Source organism: Spea bombifrons, chromosome 7 (genome assembly GCF_027358695.1).
Source record: "Spea bombifrons isolate aSpeBom1 chromosome 7, aSpeBom1.2.pri, whole genome shotgun sequence".
In the NCBI taxonomy this organism is placed as follows: Eukaryota; Metazoa; Chordata; class Amphibia; order Anura; family Pelobatidae; genus Spea; species Spea bombifrons.
In genome coordinates, this window is record NC_071093.1 from 22,669,294 (window position 1) to 22,686,712 (window position 17,419).

The following is a 17,419-nucleotide window of genomic DNA, read 5'->3' on the forward strand; positions in this document are numbered from 1 at the left end:
AGTAGCCTAGGGTTGGGTTCTGAAAAGATTTCTTCGCATTCATTTCGTATAGGTGTGGCTACGGAAGCGGCATTACTGGGGCTGGATAATTCTATCATTAAGAGGTTGGGTCGGTGGGACTCTGACCGTTTTAAGTTATATATTAGGCCTCATTTGATGTAATACTGTTACTGTGTAAAAATTTGGTGCTATGGAGAAAATCTCGGTTTCAACTCAGAGAAAATCGTTATTTATTGGTTAGGTATAAGGGGGTTAAGCATATATAAATTAAGAGTTAATGTTGAGTGTTTTGTTAAGATGTTGCCATGGCCGGATGTTTTAATAATTCATTGTGGGGGAAATAATATAGGTAAGGTTAAATCTGTTCAGCTATTGATGGAGATAAAGGATATTCTGGAACAGTTAAAAGATATATTCGTGGGTACTATGTTAGTATGGTCAGAAATTGTTCCGCGTTTAATTTGGTTGCAGCACAAGAGTTTAAGAGCCTTAGAAAGAGTAAGGCTCTTAAACAGATTAAACAGATCTATTGAGAAGTTCATGTTATCGGAAGGGGGTTTAAGTTTTAGGCATTCAGATCTGGAAGGAGGCTGTGTAGGCCTGTACAGACTGGATGGGGGTGCATTTATCGAACATTGGTTGTGACATTTTTAATTCTGATCTTCAGGTTATGGTTGAGAAGGCCGTGGTTTTGGTGGAAAGGGCCACAAATGGGTTTTAAGACAGGCTGTTGGGGCAGTCGGCCTTGATTAAATTATTTTATAACTCTGTGGTTTGGACCAAGAGTTGTGGTTTATTCTAGTTTTGATACAAAGTTGTTTTGATTGTTTATGGTTGGAAATTTGTGATAAGCTAAATAAAAGACCACGGCCTTTGTTCATCCAAAAATGGTTTCGTTGTCTTTATTATGTATCGTTCATTTGGTTACAATCTTTGCACCATACAACCACATGAGAAAGCCCTGTGAAAAAATAGCACAGGGCTGCATGTGGTTGTTGGGGACCATAGTTTTGTGTAAAGGGTTAAGTCACAGGGGTCAGGGAAAGGACAGCAAGGATTTTTCCAGAATGCGCTCGCGCCGCTTAGTCTTGCCCGCCTTTTTGTGTTTTTGCGCTCGTGAGCAGCTCGCGTCGCTTAGTTACCCGCCCCTTTTGCATTCCAGTTGCGCTCGCGGACAGCTCGCGCTATACTTTAGGCGGGATTCTAGGCTATATAAGGGATGTCTCTGAGGTGCTTATTTCACTACCCGGGCTAGCGTTAACCGACTGCACTGACCTTTCGAGTCTGGTGAGCGGCGGTTCTCAGCAAAGCTTCGGGGGCAGCATGGAAGAGCTGTTGAATTGTCTCCCGCCCTCCCTCCCTGTATTATTTTATGTTTTTTATAAAAAAAAAAAAAAAAAGAAAAAGAAAAAAAAAAAAAAAATTTGTATTTTTATTTCATGTCGTGGGTTTTATTGGGGCAAGTTGCTCTCTTAATAGGGAGTGAACATTGGGGGTTTTGTTCAGTGTCAGGCTGACAGGCTGTTGGGGCAGTCGGCCTTGATTAAATTATTTTATAACTCTGTGGTTTGGACCAAGAGTTGTGGTTTATTCTAGTTTTGATACAAAGTTGTTTTGATTGTTTATGGTTGGAAATTTGTGATAAGCTAAATAAAAGACCACGGCCTTTGTTCATCCAAAAATGGTTTCGTTGTCTTTATTATGTATCGTTCATTTGGTTACAATCTTTGCACCATACAACCACATGAAGCTAAATATACTTTATCCTATAACACAATCTTTCAGTCAATCGGGAGGGCGTATTACCCTTCCTGTTCGGGATGTTTTGCAAGCAGCTTCTGTAGACTCTAGAGGTCTCCATCTGAACCTGGAACTTCAGCCTCCAAGTCTGTATCGTGTGTGATTGTCGACTCTTCTCCACTTGTAGTTACAAGTACCTGTGGCTCTGAGAGGTCTTGGTCATATGTGTTATCCATCCTGAGACGACATTGGTTTCTCCTGTACTTTCTGCCATCGGGTGTTTCAATTACATAAGATCTTCAGGACCAACAGATAATATCTTTGCAGGCTGCAAACCTACTGATGTCTCCATACGTACTGCATCCCCTTTTTGGCGCCATGATCATAATAAACTTTCTGCCTGCTCTGAATGTTTCTCAATCCCCGGTGTGCATTGTTTGGAATCTGGGGCTGTAATGCAGCAGCCACAACAGGTAACTTGGTTCGAAGAGTCCGACCCATTAAGAGCTGTGTGGGGGAATAGGCCATTCCAGTGATTGGAGTGTGGCATAGCTCTAAAAGCCCAATATGAGGATTCACCCCCGATTCCCATGTCTTTTGGAGCATGAGTTTAATAGTTTTTACTGGCACTGGCAAAGGGTACATGATCACTGATTACTTCTGTTGGGATGCCATGTCTACCAAAGGTGGCTTTCAGTTTGCCAATAACGGTTGTTGATGACTTATCAGACATCTTTAACACTTCAGGGTACTTGGAAAAATAGTCCACTATCAAAAGGAAAGAGCACCCTTTCCAATCAAAAATGTCCATTACAGTTTTTGCCAAGGAAGCATGAGGAATTTTGTGTGAGAGTAATGGTTCCTTTTGGTTCGCTGATGAATGTCCTTGGACATGCTGGGCCAGAACAGGATCATCCGAGCCCGCATTTTGGTTTTCTGTATACCTTGATGGCACTCGTGGAGACTCTCCAGGATTGTTGTGCGAGCATTCTGAGGAACCACAATCTTTTCACCCAGCAAAAAGAGATCATCCTCCTTGCACAGCAAGTGCTTAAATTGCCAAAATGGCTGTAGACTTGGATGAAGTTGCCTTTTTCTTTGTGGCCAACCATGATATAAAAGATGTTTAATTTCCAATAAGCATTTATCTTCTGCTGCGGCCTTCTGTAAATAAGATAACTTCTCAGTCCCAATAGTTTCTGATGCTGAAAGTGTATAAATTACCTTTTCTTCAGTTAACGTATCCTTTTCTGGTTCTGGGGGATCCACAGTGGCACTGGAAAGGGTGTCAGCAATAAGCATGTCACGCCCAGCAGTGTAAGAAATCACCAGGTCATATCTCTGCAGTTGTAAGAGCATTCTTTGGAGTCTTGCTGGCGCTTTGCTTAATGGTTTAGTAAGTATTGCTTCAAGAGGCTTGTGGTCATACTGCACTGTAACGGTTTTGCCAGATATGAACTGGTGGAACTTTTTAGTAGCGTAAACAATTGCCAATAGTTCTTTCTCTATCTGGGCATAATTCCAAGATGCATAGATGCATATGCTATGGGGCAGTTATCTTGAAGTAAGCAAGTCCCAAGACCGGATTTAGATGCATCTGCCTGAATCACCACTGGTTTTGTTGGGTCAAAAAATTTCAATGTTGGAGCCTCAATCAGTGCCTGTTTTAAGGACTGTACTGCTTTAGCATGCTCTGGGTCCCACTGCCAAACAATGTCTTTACATAGTAACTTCCTCAATGGTGCTGTAATCTTTGCCTCCCCCGGTATATATTGTGCAAGATACCGGACCATGGCCAAAAATCTATACAGACTTTTTTTGTCCTCAGGGTCAGGCATTTTGCTAATTGCTTGGACTTTCTCAACATCAGGCTGAACTCCTGCAGGGGTGATGACATGTCCCATATATCAGACTTCTGATACTTTGAATTGGATTTTGTCAGGATTAAACTTGATGTTCTCATTTAATGCTCGGTTCATCACCTGGCTCAGGATCCGATCATCTGGCTCAGAGAGAGTAGATTTGTACTCCAATGGATGAATAGGCTGGCAAGCGCTTGTTGACATGTTTGCAGCCATAACTTGAACCTGGGCTTTTGTGGCTTCAGCAGCCTGACACATCTCTACTGCCTTTTGAAGTGTGAGCAGACGTTCTTTAAGTCTGGCATCAGTAACAGTAAAAAACAATTTGTCTCTTAACATGTCATCAAGTATAGTCCCAAATTCACAGTCTCTTGCCTTCACTCTTAGTTCTGCCATATATATTTGAATTCCCTGCCCCTCCAGATGTGGATGTGTCCAAAATTGGTGTCGCTCAAACACAACATTTTTCTTTGGATTACAGTGGTCCCTGAACAACTTCAGCACTGAATTTAATGTTCTTTCAACAGGCAGGGCTGATTCCAGTGTGTTGTAAACCTCTTGTCCTTCACCACCCACAACATGCAGGGCTATGGCAATCTGAGTCTTTAACTGCCTCAGCATTAATTAAAAATATCTGCCCCCATCGCCTCTAGTTTTCACTTACATTTCCTGTGAACTGCAGAGGGTCTGGTGGTTTGAAAAACTCCATGCTGATGCTGGATAAGCTGTAAATAAAGTCCTTGTAACAATATCCTTATCCAGACAAGTGACTTTCAGCACTTCTGACACCATGTAGTGTTTTCTGTGTGTAGTATTTAACATGGAGAGCAGGAGCCAGCACTAGTTGATAATAGTTACATAGAGCAGTTCTTTATTCAGCTCAGATGCAAACACAACACTCAAAATGGAAAACTCCAACCAAACTTAAAATGGCCACTGACCATAGAGTTCCCCACAAACAGTCCAGTGTGTCCTTTCTTAAAGCAACAGCATACCACACTTTCTGTCTTTTCTTTATAAAGAGTACCCCAGTATTGATATGTCCCAGTCATTTCTCATTATACCATGTTTCAATAACAGCCACTATATCAACATTCTCAGTTGCCACTACTGTTACAAATTCATGGATCTTATTCTCTAAACTGCGAGCATTTTTAGACATGACCTTTAGCTTGTCATTTAACACTAAAGCTGCAATTGCTTTCTGTCCTTGTTTTGAGGGGCAAAATATATGCTTCTGCCCATTCCTATCTTAAAATCTCCTCCAGCTGTCTAGCCAGTCCCACCCCAAACACATTGGACCCTCTTACATTGAGGTGCAATCCTTCATGACTATAGAGATCATACCTCAAAGCAAAATCAGCCCAGTGCTCTAAAAAGCCCTCCTTCTTACACCAACACTTCAGCCATGCATTTAGCTGCCTAATCTCCCTCTGCCTTTCTTGTATAGCGCATGGCACAGGTAGTATCTCTGAGAATACTACCTTGGAGGTCCTTTTTTAATCTTACTCCCTAAATCCCTAAAATTACCTTTTTTGGTGCCAATGTGCACCAAGACAGTTGGATAATCACCAGCCCCTCCCAATAATCTATCCACTTTGTCTGCCACATGCCGAACCCGGGAGACAGCAAACCATTCAGTTGTTGTGATCAGACCTAAAGTTTATCCTGTTTTCCTAATTATAGAATCCCCTACCACCACAATCTGCCTGGGCTTCCCTCTTCCTCTTCCCTCCCCCACTGCAACCTCGTCTTACTGTCACCCAGCTATGTCTCCCTTCTGACTGATCTCTTCCCTCATTGCTAGGCACGCTTCCCAAATCTGGCCTTTTAGTCACCTAACAAACCGACAAACCCATGCATCCTGTACTCAAAGGATGTTGTTAAACATATATTGGGGTGGTTTTTGAAGGTGAGCAGTAAATTCATACCAAAAGAACAAAGTGCGTGGAAAAAAACACAGAAAAAAGGCTAGTAGTAGAATAAGTGCATGGAATGGGTTAAAATACCAGTATCTGAAATACCCTGGGGTATCTAGTTTTCAAAAATATGTTATTTGATGGTAAATTGCACTGGTTGGCTTCAAAGATGTTCGAAATGGCACATGGGGCAGAATTACCAGATTTGGAAAAAATGGTTTTCAAATAGCAAAACGCTACTTGTAATTATTGCCCTATAACATGCAAAAAAAACCATAAACATTTCTAAACTCTAAAAAAATAAAATCAGCCATTGACACAATGTGGTTAATATAATATTAGAAGGTATTGAGTCCGACTCTGGACAGACAACAAACTTTCAGATCACCTTCACTATCCCCAAATTTCTACACATATTTGGTAGAAGCTTGGAGGACACTTAATCCTACAGTACGGGACTGCACATTTCACTCAGGGGTTCGCCACACTTTCACAAGATTGGACTTCTTTTTGGACTCACCGCACATACTCCCGGGTGTTGGTGGTATTTACACAATCCAAATATCTGATCATGCCCTGGTGTCTTTCTCTATGAAACTGAATATTCCAGTGAAATAAACCAAGAGGTGTTCTTTCCTCACTTATCTTGCTAAAAATCTAGATTTTTTTGAAAGGGGTATGGGGGAATTACCTGGACTACCAATATCCAACATACCGAATTTGCTCGATTATATTACAGTCCTGATTATAAGACGACTTCCCCAAAATTTGAATATTAATTTAGGAAAAAAAGTTTATCACTGTGTGGCAGGACTACATTAACTCCCGTGTTAAACTGATGTTTCTCACCACTCCCTGGTACATGGCAGCGACACTCCGACAGCAGGACCTTATACGAGACTGACTGGGACACTCTGACTCGGTGTGGGGGACGCGGTTGCCCTTTGCTTCCGGATGGAGACTCTGGGCACCTTGTCTGCTATACGGGGCTCCTACTTGCGGTTTTCTCTGCTACCTCAGTAGAGGGAGTTGTGAATTCCTATTGAGACACTTGACAAGTTTTGAGGATTGGGTCCTACTTGGCTGACTTGCTCTTTATGCTGTTTTAGGCTAGGTTAGGTAATGCAGAATAGCCATGCTAACATCTGATGTGACGAGTGGACAGATGGGTTTTGTTTTTGTTTTTTTTTGGACCATCCATTTGGTCACTGGATGTTGCTATGTGCTGCATCATACTCCCTCCTTGAGTCATGTGGTTGCAACTACTATATGTCTCTGACTTGTGATACAGTCTTTGAATGCATTTGCTTTGTGTTCTTTTCTCGATACACTAAGACTCATTGTCCATATTTATTATCTTTTTATGATTCTGCTGTGTTAGGATGCTTCCCTATTGTAACTATTCATTCTTGGTATTTTTTTGTTCATGATGTATTCTTTTTGTTGATGAATAAAGTTTATAAAACTTTTTTGTTTTTTAAAAAAGAATGTCTGCTTAATATTACTGAAAACCCACCCACGTCATGCATATTAATGTTATGTAGGTTAAGCTTGTTGCCTTTTATAGTTATTCTAATTGTGCCAATCTTTTTTTTTTTTTTTTTTATTAGAAAAATGAGTATACATTTGTAATCTTCTGTATACAAAAAAATCTCAAGACAACAACATAATTTAACGTGACATACATATAGTGGTAAGAAGCATACAATTTATATATACATCCACAATCCGGTAAGGCTGATCTCATATTCATACTTTCTAACTGCTCAATTTATTTTAGTATTTGTATCTTATTTCCTAATGCACAATTTTTACGGACTCCATATTTATTTTTATTATTTTGTTAATGTTCACACATATGAACCTTCAACCTGTCTTATATACTTGTTATATGTTTTCAAGTTTATTTATCCAGTTATCCCACTCTTTATATCTTTGGTTACACCTTCCAAAGTTGTAAGCAATCCCTCTTTCCATTTTACATTGATGTATTATTTGAGCTTTGATTTTTATCCATGTATTAACCATTGTAGATCTCCAATTTTTTGCTATTTGCAATTTTACAGCCATCATAAAATGATATAGTATCTTTTTTTCAAATCTTTTTAGAGGCGGGATGTTAAGGCTAGATCAGGAGATCTACTAATCTCCCGGCCCAACAATTCCTCCAAATTTTTCAGAGTTACGTCCCACAATGTTCTAATCAGTGGGCAGCTCCACCATATGTGGAGGAAATCTCCATCTTGTTGGCCACACCTCCAGCAATAAGTTGGAGAGTCAGGGAGTATTTTCGCCAGCCTAGTAGGTACCAGATACCACCTATTATTAATTTTAAATTGAACCTCACATAGGTTTAGGCAGTGGATTGCATTACACATCTGATTAAATGACTTAAATGCATCCTCTCTAGAGATGCATATTTTTAAATCTCTAGCCCATTTATCCAGGGATTTCGTCGGATGGTCTTTTTTACTTAAATTTATTATACCTATGCATCTACTCAGAAGTTTTTTTATGGGTTTTTGCCCTCAATAATCTTTCTAGAATAAAAATTTTTTGGGAACAATTTCTTATATATAGGTGTCTTTCTAGCACATTTTTTACCCTTAGGTAATTAAACAGTTGGCTTTGTGGTAACTCAAATTTTTCACGTAACTCATGGAAAGTTTTCATCTTATTGTTATTTCCCTCAATTAGATCAGATATGTTGTTAATCCCTCTTTCTATCCAAGTTCTTAAATCTAAATTATCGACATTTTTGGATATCACCGTTATTGGAAGAATCGGTAGAAGTTTATTTGTAAGCCCAAGTTGTCTCTTTATTAGTCTCCATTCCTCTAGAATATGTCCTAGTGTCAAACATATGTTGATATTATTCTTTTTTCTTTCGAATTTCCAAAAGCGAGATAATGCATCCCTTCCTTTATCCTCCATAGCTACTTCATATTTAAACCATCTCTCTTTCTCAGCCAGGCATGATTGTGAAATAATTGCGTGGGATAATAACGCTGCCTGAGCATAGTCTTGTATCATAGGGCTTCCCAAACCACCTTGAGTTTTCTTTCTAGCCAGTATTTCCATTGAAATCCTCGGGCGTCTATCCGCCCATATAAATTTATTAATAGCAGATTGAATCAATTTGATCCAACTATTTGGAATTTTCAGAGGAATCATTCTAAATAAATAAACAAATTTGGGCAAAACATACGCTTTTACTGTATTAATTCTTCCCCACCATGATATCTCCATTTTTTTCCATTGGCCTAATTGTCTGTTTGTATTCCTTATTAGAGGTAGTAGATTAACTTCCAAAAGTTTGGTTGGGTTAGCTGGAACATTAATTCCTAAATAGTTAAAGACTTTATTTGTCCAAGTAAAACCAAAACTTGAATCTAGTTCGGCTATTTCTTCTGAATTTATAAACATCGGCATAGCTTCTGTCTTATCTACATTAAGTTGGTAATTCGAGAAATAGCTAAATCTCGAAATTACCCTCATCAATTCATTTGTGGAGGCAGCAGGTTTTTTCATTGTAACTAGAATATCATCAGCATATAAATTAAGTTTACTCTCTTCCCCATAGTATGAAAACCCTGAGATCTTGGGATTCTTTCTAATTTCATCCGCTAATGGTTCCACAGAGAAAAGATATAACAAGGGTGAGAGGGGGCATCCCTGTCTAACCCCATTTCCAATCCTGAACCACTCCGATTTTATTCCAGATCCTACCATTCTGCCCAAGGGGTTGGAATATAGCGTCATAATTGAGTTTAAGATTTTTCCTGTAAAACCAAATTTCTTTAGAGTCTCTTTCATATATTGCCAATTTACTCTGTCGAAGGCTTTCTCTCCATCAAGTGAAAGGATGAGCAAGGGTATCTTCTCTCTCCTAACTAATTCATAAATGTTCATAATTCGTCTTATATGGTTGGCAGCCATTCTTCCAGGAATAAAACCATCATTATGAATTAAATCACTAATCACTATTTTCATTCTTTCAGCTATTATACCTGCGTATATCTTAATATCTACATTCAACAAGGATATTGGTCTGTAACTGGCGACTAATTCAGGATTTTTCTCTGGTTTTAAAATAGGAATTATGTTTCCTTTCAACATCTCTTCTGGGATTTTACCACTTTCTGCTATCTCATTAAACATCTCGGTCATATGTCTACTTAATTGGTTTTTAAAAATTTTATAAAAGGAATTATCAAAACCATCTGGTCCTGGTGCTTTATTTTCCTTTAATTTATCAATTCTTTTCTGGACTTCCAAAAGGGTAAAGGGTTTGTATAACTCTTTGAGCTGAGAGTCTGATAATCTAGGTAAATTTTTATTTTTAAAATAATCTTCCATATTAATATCTAGTTCTTCTGTTTGAAGGTTATATAGAGCTATATAAAAATCATTGAACGCTTTTTCAATTTTTTCAGGGGTTAAACATATTTCCTCCCTAGTTATAATTCTTGTAATTTTATTTTGAGTTCTTTTCTTTTTTCAATTTATTAGTCAAGAGTTTATTTGCTTTATTACCTCTATAATACCAGTTTTGTTTTAAATAATGTAAATATTTATTTGCTCTATTTAATAGGAGTTCATTTATCTTAGCTTCTATTTCTCTAATCATTGTAGTTGTTTCTTTGGATGGATTATTTTTATTTATTTTTGTTTGTTCTGCTAATTTAATATATAAATTTGAGAGATTATTTTCTCTATTTTTCTTAATTTGTTTTTTTAAGTTTTATAAGGTGCCCTCTAATCACGCATTTGCATGCGTTCCAAATTACTGTGATCGGACCATGTAACTTCATTAATAACAATTTTCTTAACGTTATACGTGAGCTCTGTTTCCCCCAAAATTAAATCAATTCGGGAATATGCATTATATGATCTGGAGAAACACGTATAATCCCTTTCCGTTGGATGGTATATTCTCCATATGTCTAATAGTTCGAATCTTTCAAGTATTTTTATTAATTGCAATGCTTGACTTTTTATATTTTTAATAGAACCTGCGCCACGTAGCGAAATTCTATCTATTTTATAGTCTATAATTGAATTAAAGTCTCCCATAATCACAAGTACTCCCTGTTTAACTTTTTCTGTTTTAATTAGAACCCTAGAAATAAATCTTGAGGGAGAACGATTTGGGGCATAAATACTTACTAAAGTAAATAGCCTACCATCTCATCTCACATACCAGTATTATATATCTGCCATTTGGATCCAATTCTTGGTATTTGATCTCTATTTTTAAGTCTCTTGCAAATATTATAGCCACCCACATTTTTTTTTTCTTTTCTAGTGAAGCTTGAATGATAGTGGGAAATCTCTCTGATTTCATATAAATTTTATCTGATTGGCGCCAATGAGTCTCCTGTATAAAGCATATTTTAATCCTTTCTCTTAATAAATAAGTTATGAACATGGAACGTTTTTGGGGAGTATTTAGTCCTTGTGCATTTACCGTTAGAAATTTAACCATTTTCTAAAATAGGGATCAGCCTTCCTGGAAGAAAAAAAACACCTTCTTTATTTACCTTCATTACCTTAGACAATAACAAACAACAAACACCATATATTTCCCCGGCACCTAAACCCTTATAGTGCCTTAAGAGCCATATACATCGACTCTTCTCAAAGTAACATAATCTCATAACCATTATGAGAATGGTAGTGCCAGCAGGTTGGAGGGGAGAGACGAAAAGGAGAAAATAAATAAATAAATGAAAAAGAAATTAAATAAATAAATAAATAAATATAAATGAATAAATAGGTCCTTCATACAATATCCTTAGTGCACGTATTAATACATGTAAAAAAATAAATAAATAAATAATAAAAAAAAAAAATTAAAAAAAAAATTAATTTAAAAAAAAAAAAATTAATAATCCCTTATATATTCCATGTTATGGTTACAGTGCTTATATGTGTAAAAAAAATAAAATAATAATAATAAAAAAAAACAAAAACAAAAAAAAACCAAAAAGAAATAAAAACCACACAATCTGTGCCAATCTTTAGAAGGCATGTACTAATTTTGTAATCAATATATACAGTATCTCTCAAAAGTGAGTACACCCCTCACATTTTTGTCAATACTTTATTATATCTTTTCATGTGACAACACTGAAGACATGACACACTGTAAAGTAGTGAGTGTACAGCTTGTATAACAGTGTAAATTTGCTGTCCCCTCAAAATAACTCAACACACAGCCAACATTTTGACACTTTGGGCCCAATTTGGGCATTTCCCCATAGTTTGGCAACAAACGTGAGTATACCCCTAAGTGGAAATGTCCAAATTGGGCCATAGTGTCAATATTTTGTTTGGCCACCATTATTTTCCAGCACTGCCTTAACCCTCTTGGGCATGAAGTTCACTAGAGCTTAACAGGGTGCCACGGGAGTCAAATTCCACTCCTCCACAGAGCTGGTGGATGTTAGAGACCTTGCGCTCCGCCACCTTCTGTTTGAGGATGCCCCACAGATGCTCAATAGGGTTTAGGTCTGGAGACATGCTTGGCCAGTCCATCACCTTTACCCTCAGCTTCTTTAGCAAGGCAGTGGTCATCTTGGAGGTGTGTTTGGAGTCGTTATCATGTTGGAATACTGCCCTGCAGCCCAGTCTCCAAAGGAAGGGGATCATGCTCTACTTCAGTATGTCACAGTACATGTTGCCATTCATAGTTCCCTCCGTGAACTGTAGCTCCCCAATGCAGGTAGCACTCATGCAGGCCCAATGACACTCACATGCAGACCATAACACTCCCATCACCATGCTTCACTGTAGGCAAGAGAAACTTGTCTTTGTACTCACCTGGTTGCCACCACACACGCTTGACACCATCTGAACCAAATAAGTTAATCTTGGTCTCATCGACCACAGGATATGGTTCCAGTAATCCATGTCCTTAGTCTGCTTGTCTTCAGCAAACTGTTTGCGGGCTTTCTTGTGCATCATCTTTAGAAGAGGCTTCCTTCTGGGATGACTGCCATGCAGACAAATTTGATGCAGTGTGCCGCGTATGGTCTGAGCACTGAAAGGCTGACCCCCCACCCCTTCAACCTCTGCAGCAATGCTGGCAGCACTCATACGTCTATTTCCCAAAGACAACCTCTGGATATGATGCTGAGCACGTGCACTCAGCTTCTTCGGTCGACCATGGTGAGGCCTGTTCTGAGTGGAACCTGTCCTGTGAAAGCGCTGTATGGTCTTGCACGGTGGGTGCTGCAGGTCAGTTTCAGGATCTTGGCAATCTTCTAATAGCCTAGGCCATCTTTATGTAGAGTTCTTTGCCATGAGGTGCCATGTTGAACTTCCAGTGACCAGTAAAAGAGTGTGAGAGAGATAACACCAAATTTAACACATGCTCCCCATTCACACCTTGTAACACTAACAAGTCACATGACACCGGGGAGGGAAAATGGCTAATTGGGCCCAATTTGGACATTTCCACTTACTCACTGTGTGTTGAGTTATTTGAGGGGGCAGCACCCCTCACATTTTTGTCAATATTTTATTTTATCTATTTTATCTTTTAATGTGACAACACTGAAGAAATTACACTCTGCTACAATGTAAAGTAGTGAGTGTACAGATGGTATAACAGTGTAAATTTTCTGTCCCCTCAAAATAACTCAACACACAGCCCAAATATTGACACTTTGGGCCCAATTTGGACATTTCCACTCTGGCAGTCGGTTGAACATCTGTGCAATGTGCGCAGACAACCTCCGCAGCTACCCAGAACCTCCACAGGGGTTTTTATGGCGGTAAACCTTAGCAACAAACATGAGTACACCCCTAAGTGGAAATGTACAGATTGGTCCCAAAGTTTCAATATTTTGTGTGGCCACCATTATTTCCCAGCGCTGCCTTAACCATCTTGGGCATGGAGTTCACCAGAGCTTCACAGGTTGCCACTGGAGTCGAATTCCACTCCTCCATGACGACATCACAGAGCTGGTGATGTCACATGAAAAGATATAATAAAATATTTAAAAATTGTAAAGCTGTCAGACCTGCCTGCTTTCTTGCAGGTCTCCCTGCAGCTTCTTGTATCCGGAATAAACTTTTATACATTCAGAGAAGTCTGGTGGCCATCACAACATTTGATTTCCACAACAGTGGTAGAAGGTGCTGGAAACATTCCTCAGAGATTCTGCAGTTGCTGCAGATTAGTCGGGTACACAACCATGATGCAAATCTCCCGTTCCACCACATCCCAAAGGTGCTCTATTGGATTGAGATCTGGTGACTGTGGAGTCCGTTGGAGTACAGTGAATTCATTGTTATGTTCAAGAAACCAGTTTGAGATGATGTGAACTTTGTGACATGATGCATTATCCTGATCAGAAGATAGGTACACTGTGGTCATAAAGGGATGGACATGGTCAGCAACAATACTCAGGTAAGCTGTTGCATTAAAATGATGCTCAATTGGTACTAAGGGGCCCAAAGTATGCCAATAAAATGTCCCCCATACTGTTATACCACCACCAGCCTGAACTGTTGATACAAGGCAGGATGGATCCATGCTTTCATGTCGTTTATACCAAAGTCTGACCCTCCCACCTGAACCTCATCAGACCTCATCAGACCAGGCAACGTTCTTCCAGTCTTCCATTGTCCAATTTTGGTGAGCCTGTGTGAACTGTAGCCTCAGTTTCCTGTTCTTAGCTGACAGGAGTGGCACCCGGTGTGGTCTGCTGCTGCTGTAGCTGCTTCAAGATGTTGTAACAAGTGGTTATTTCACTTACTGTTGCCTTTCTGTCATCTCGAACCAGTCTGCCCATTCTCCTCTGACCTCCGACATCAACAAGGCATTTTCATCCGCACAACTGCCGCTCACTGGATATTTTCTCTTTTTCTGACCATTCTCTGTAAACCCTAGAGATGGCTGTACGTGAAAATCCAAGTAGATCAGCAGTTTCTGAAATACTCAGACCAGTCCATCTGCAACCAAAAACCATGCCACATTCAAAGTCACTTAAATTCCCTTTTTTCTGTCAGGGACTGGGTCCATACAGACAACTGTAATGACCCTGAGCGCCCAAAGACGGAGTTATTGCCCAGTAGTGGAGTTGAACAGGGCCTGGTGCAGGGCAAGTGCACACTCCCGGGTGGGCATCTAGGGTTGTGCAGTCACATACAAGGGCCCCGACATAGCAGCGGAAGTTGTCCAAAACAAAACAAAGTAATATCCTGCAGGCACCCTGGAGCAGGCATGAGAAATAGCTCTCCAGACGAATGTGCAAGATACTGCAGGCTGGGAGTATGGAAGCTAAGCAGAGTAACAGCAGAAACATAACAAGCAAGAGAGACAGAGCGAGCAAGGGGGGCAGAGTGAGCAAGAAACAACAGATGACAGGGAACAAGGCAAGGAACACAGAGGATTGTTTCTATTTTAAGAAAGGATATGACATCTTAACTGGGACATGGGGAGAGAGGAACCAAAATCCTCAGATGATTCAGGGAAAAGAAGGCAAATGTAACGTTTAACCCTTCGCTGTCTGGAATTCTTCAAACTCTGTGCTGCTCACTTTCTTTGCCAACCACTAGTGGCCGCCCTTGTCACTCTGCAGCACTCAGACCTGATTGACATGTCCAGGTGCACCTTATTTCCTGGATTACACACCCTTTATAAACCTGCCCAGCCCTTCAGTCTGGGCCTTGACATTAATGTTTCTGGACTACCTGTTCCTGAGTTGCAGCCAGCATCCCACAAGCGGACTCCCAAGCCAAGTGCCCTGCAAGCGGACTCCCAAGCCGAGTGCCCTGCAAGCAGACTCCCAAGCTGAGTACCCTGCAAGTGGGGTTACCTGTCGTGTGCCCCATCCAGAGGGCTTCCTGCAGTGTGTGCCCCATCCAGAGGGCTACTATCCGTGTGCCCCACCAGCGGGCTTCTAACCAAGAGACTTACTATCTGTATATGTTTATACTCTCTTCGGCAATACAATCCATATTATCATAATCAGTCTGTGGTTCGTTTCTTTCCGCTCGTCTGTAGTATCCCCTGCACCTGGGCTCCTTCCCTACCTGTGTACTCCGTCCGTGACAGCAAAGGTACAAAAAAGACTGACACACATAAATACAATATTCAGTGGGTCCTAACACTAAACCCTACCTACTGAATTACTAATAAGCTGAAACAAAACACTGAATCTAAACACAAAATCAAGAAGGACATACCTTTAGTCTGCTGACTGAAACAAACATAACAAACGGGTGGGGCACACCTTATAAAGGAAACAGAGCTGAAGCAAAGAGCAGAACTGGAGTCAAGGAATCAGAAGCACAGAACAGAACATATGGAAGTCCAGGAATGGATTACAGCAAAGGGGGAACTGTAGCAAGGGAAAATCAGAGATATGCAGCTCTGCAGCCTGGATGGACCTTGACATTTTCCTCATTCTGATGCTCGGTTTGAACCCCAGCAAGTTGTCTTGACCATGTCTACATACCTAAATGCATTGAGTTGCTGCCGTGTGATTGGTTGATTATATATTTGTGTTAACATGTAATTGAACAGGTGTACCTAATAAAGTGGCCAGTGAGTCTCTGTATTTATATATATATATATATATATATATATATATATATATATATATATATATATAATGTAGCAAGTGTAACATATTCTATCTATGTGAGAATTCTCTGTGGCGAGCAGAAAAAAGTTCTCTATTTTTATTATTACTGTTCCACAACAGAAGGGGGAGGTCACTTATGGTTCCTATAGGGCATGCCTTCCCTCTGCTTATACCACCTCTGGCCCAGGTTGGAAACTTGAGATAAACTGAAAAAGTATAAATCTAATGATGGAATAATTTCTGTGTCCTTACTAGAGGGCAAGTTTATGTGTTAAAGCATATTTTAATCTAATTTCCTTGGGGACCAAGGCACCCCATTTATAAATTGTCTTGATGGTAACAGCATTATGATTTTAGTTATATCATTCTAAGTATGTGTGGGGTGGTATTATGTTGGATTCTTGTGATTATGTTTGGTCTAGGGCAGACAGATAATGAATTTTAACTCTTTCTCCCCCAGAACCAAGTCACACGCATGCTTGGAGTAGTGTGCGGCAAAAACTCTGAAAAAATATCCCTTGCCTTATTTTCAGTGTTGTTATATAATCAGATCTCAAATAAAGGTCTGACTACAAGACTAAGATCCAGATCCCCTGCTGCAGGGGACCTGGATCTTCTATGACAGACCTTCCGTTGCTCCACCATTGAAGCCCTTGCAGAAGTTCTGGGTAGCTGTGCAGGCACATCGCACAGATTTTCACAAGCTGCCAGAGAGGAGTAGCAGGGGACATGGATCCTCCTCTCTGGCAGCCGGTGAACGTCTGTGCGATTGGCGCAGACAACCTCCACTGCTACCCGGAACTTCCACTGGGGCTTCTACGACGAAGCACATGACCTTCCTGTGCTCAGTCATAAAAGCCCCAGTGGAAGTGGGGGTCAGATTGGCAAATAAAAGGAAACAAAAACAAGAAATGCAATCATAGATTTTATTAAAGATAAAAAAAAGAGTTTACATGTGAATTGTAAATATTCATAACTACCAGTAAAACCTTTTCCCTATAGGGTAGTCTTTTTTTAAGGCTTTTTCTTTTTTCCTAAATTTTCAAATGTGGGGGGTCGTCTTTTAATCAAATACAGTATTTTTTCAGTGACTGTATGTGCGAGTCTCAGAGGAGGGACCCCAGGGTGCCACCACAAACTTTTAAACATTCCATGTACGTACATCAGCAATCATTTCTCACTCTGCACAGCACGTATCTTTATCCAGAAGCTGTTTAACTTTCTCAGAAAGGCCACACATATACATGCACTGTTGTTAGTATACATCACATATGTACATATTCACAATCAACTATTC

The 17,419-nt window shown here is 39.8% G+C and overlaps 1 protein-coding gene across 1 annotated transcript in view; it reads right to left on the bottom strand.

Annotated features, from left to right (window-relative positions):
* The window catches only part of RHBDF1 (rhomboid 5 homolog 1), a 542,782-nt gene that overhangs the window by 5,993 nt on the left and 519,370 nt on the right, over nt 1-17,419 (bottom strand). The window lies entirely within an intron of this gene.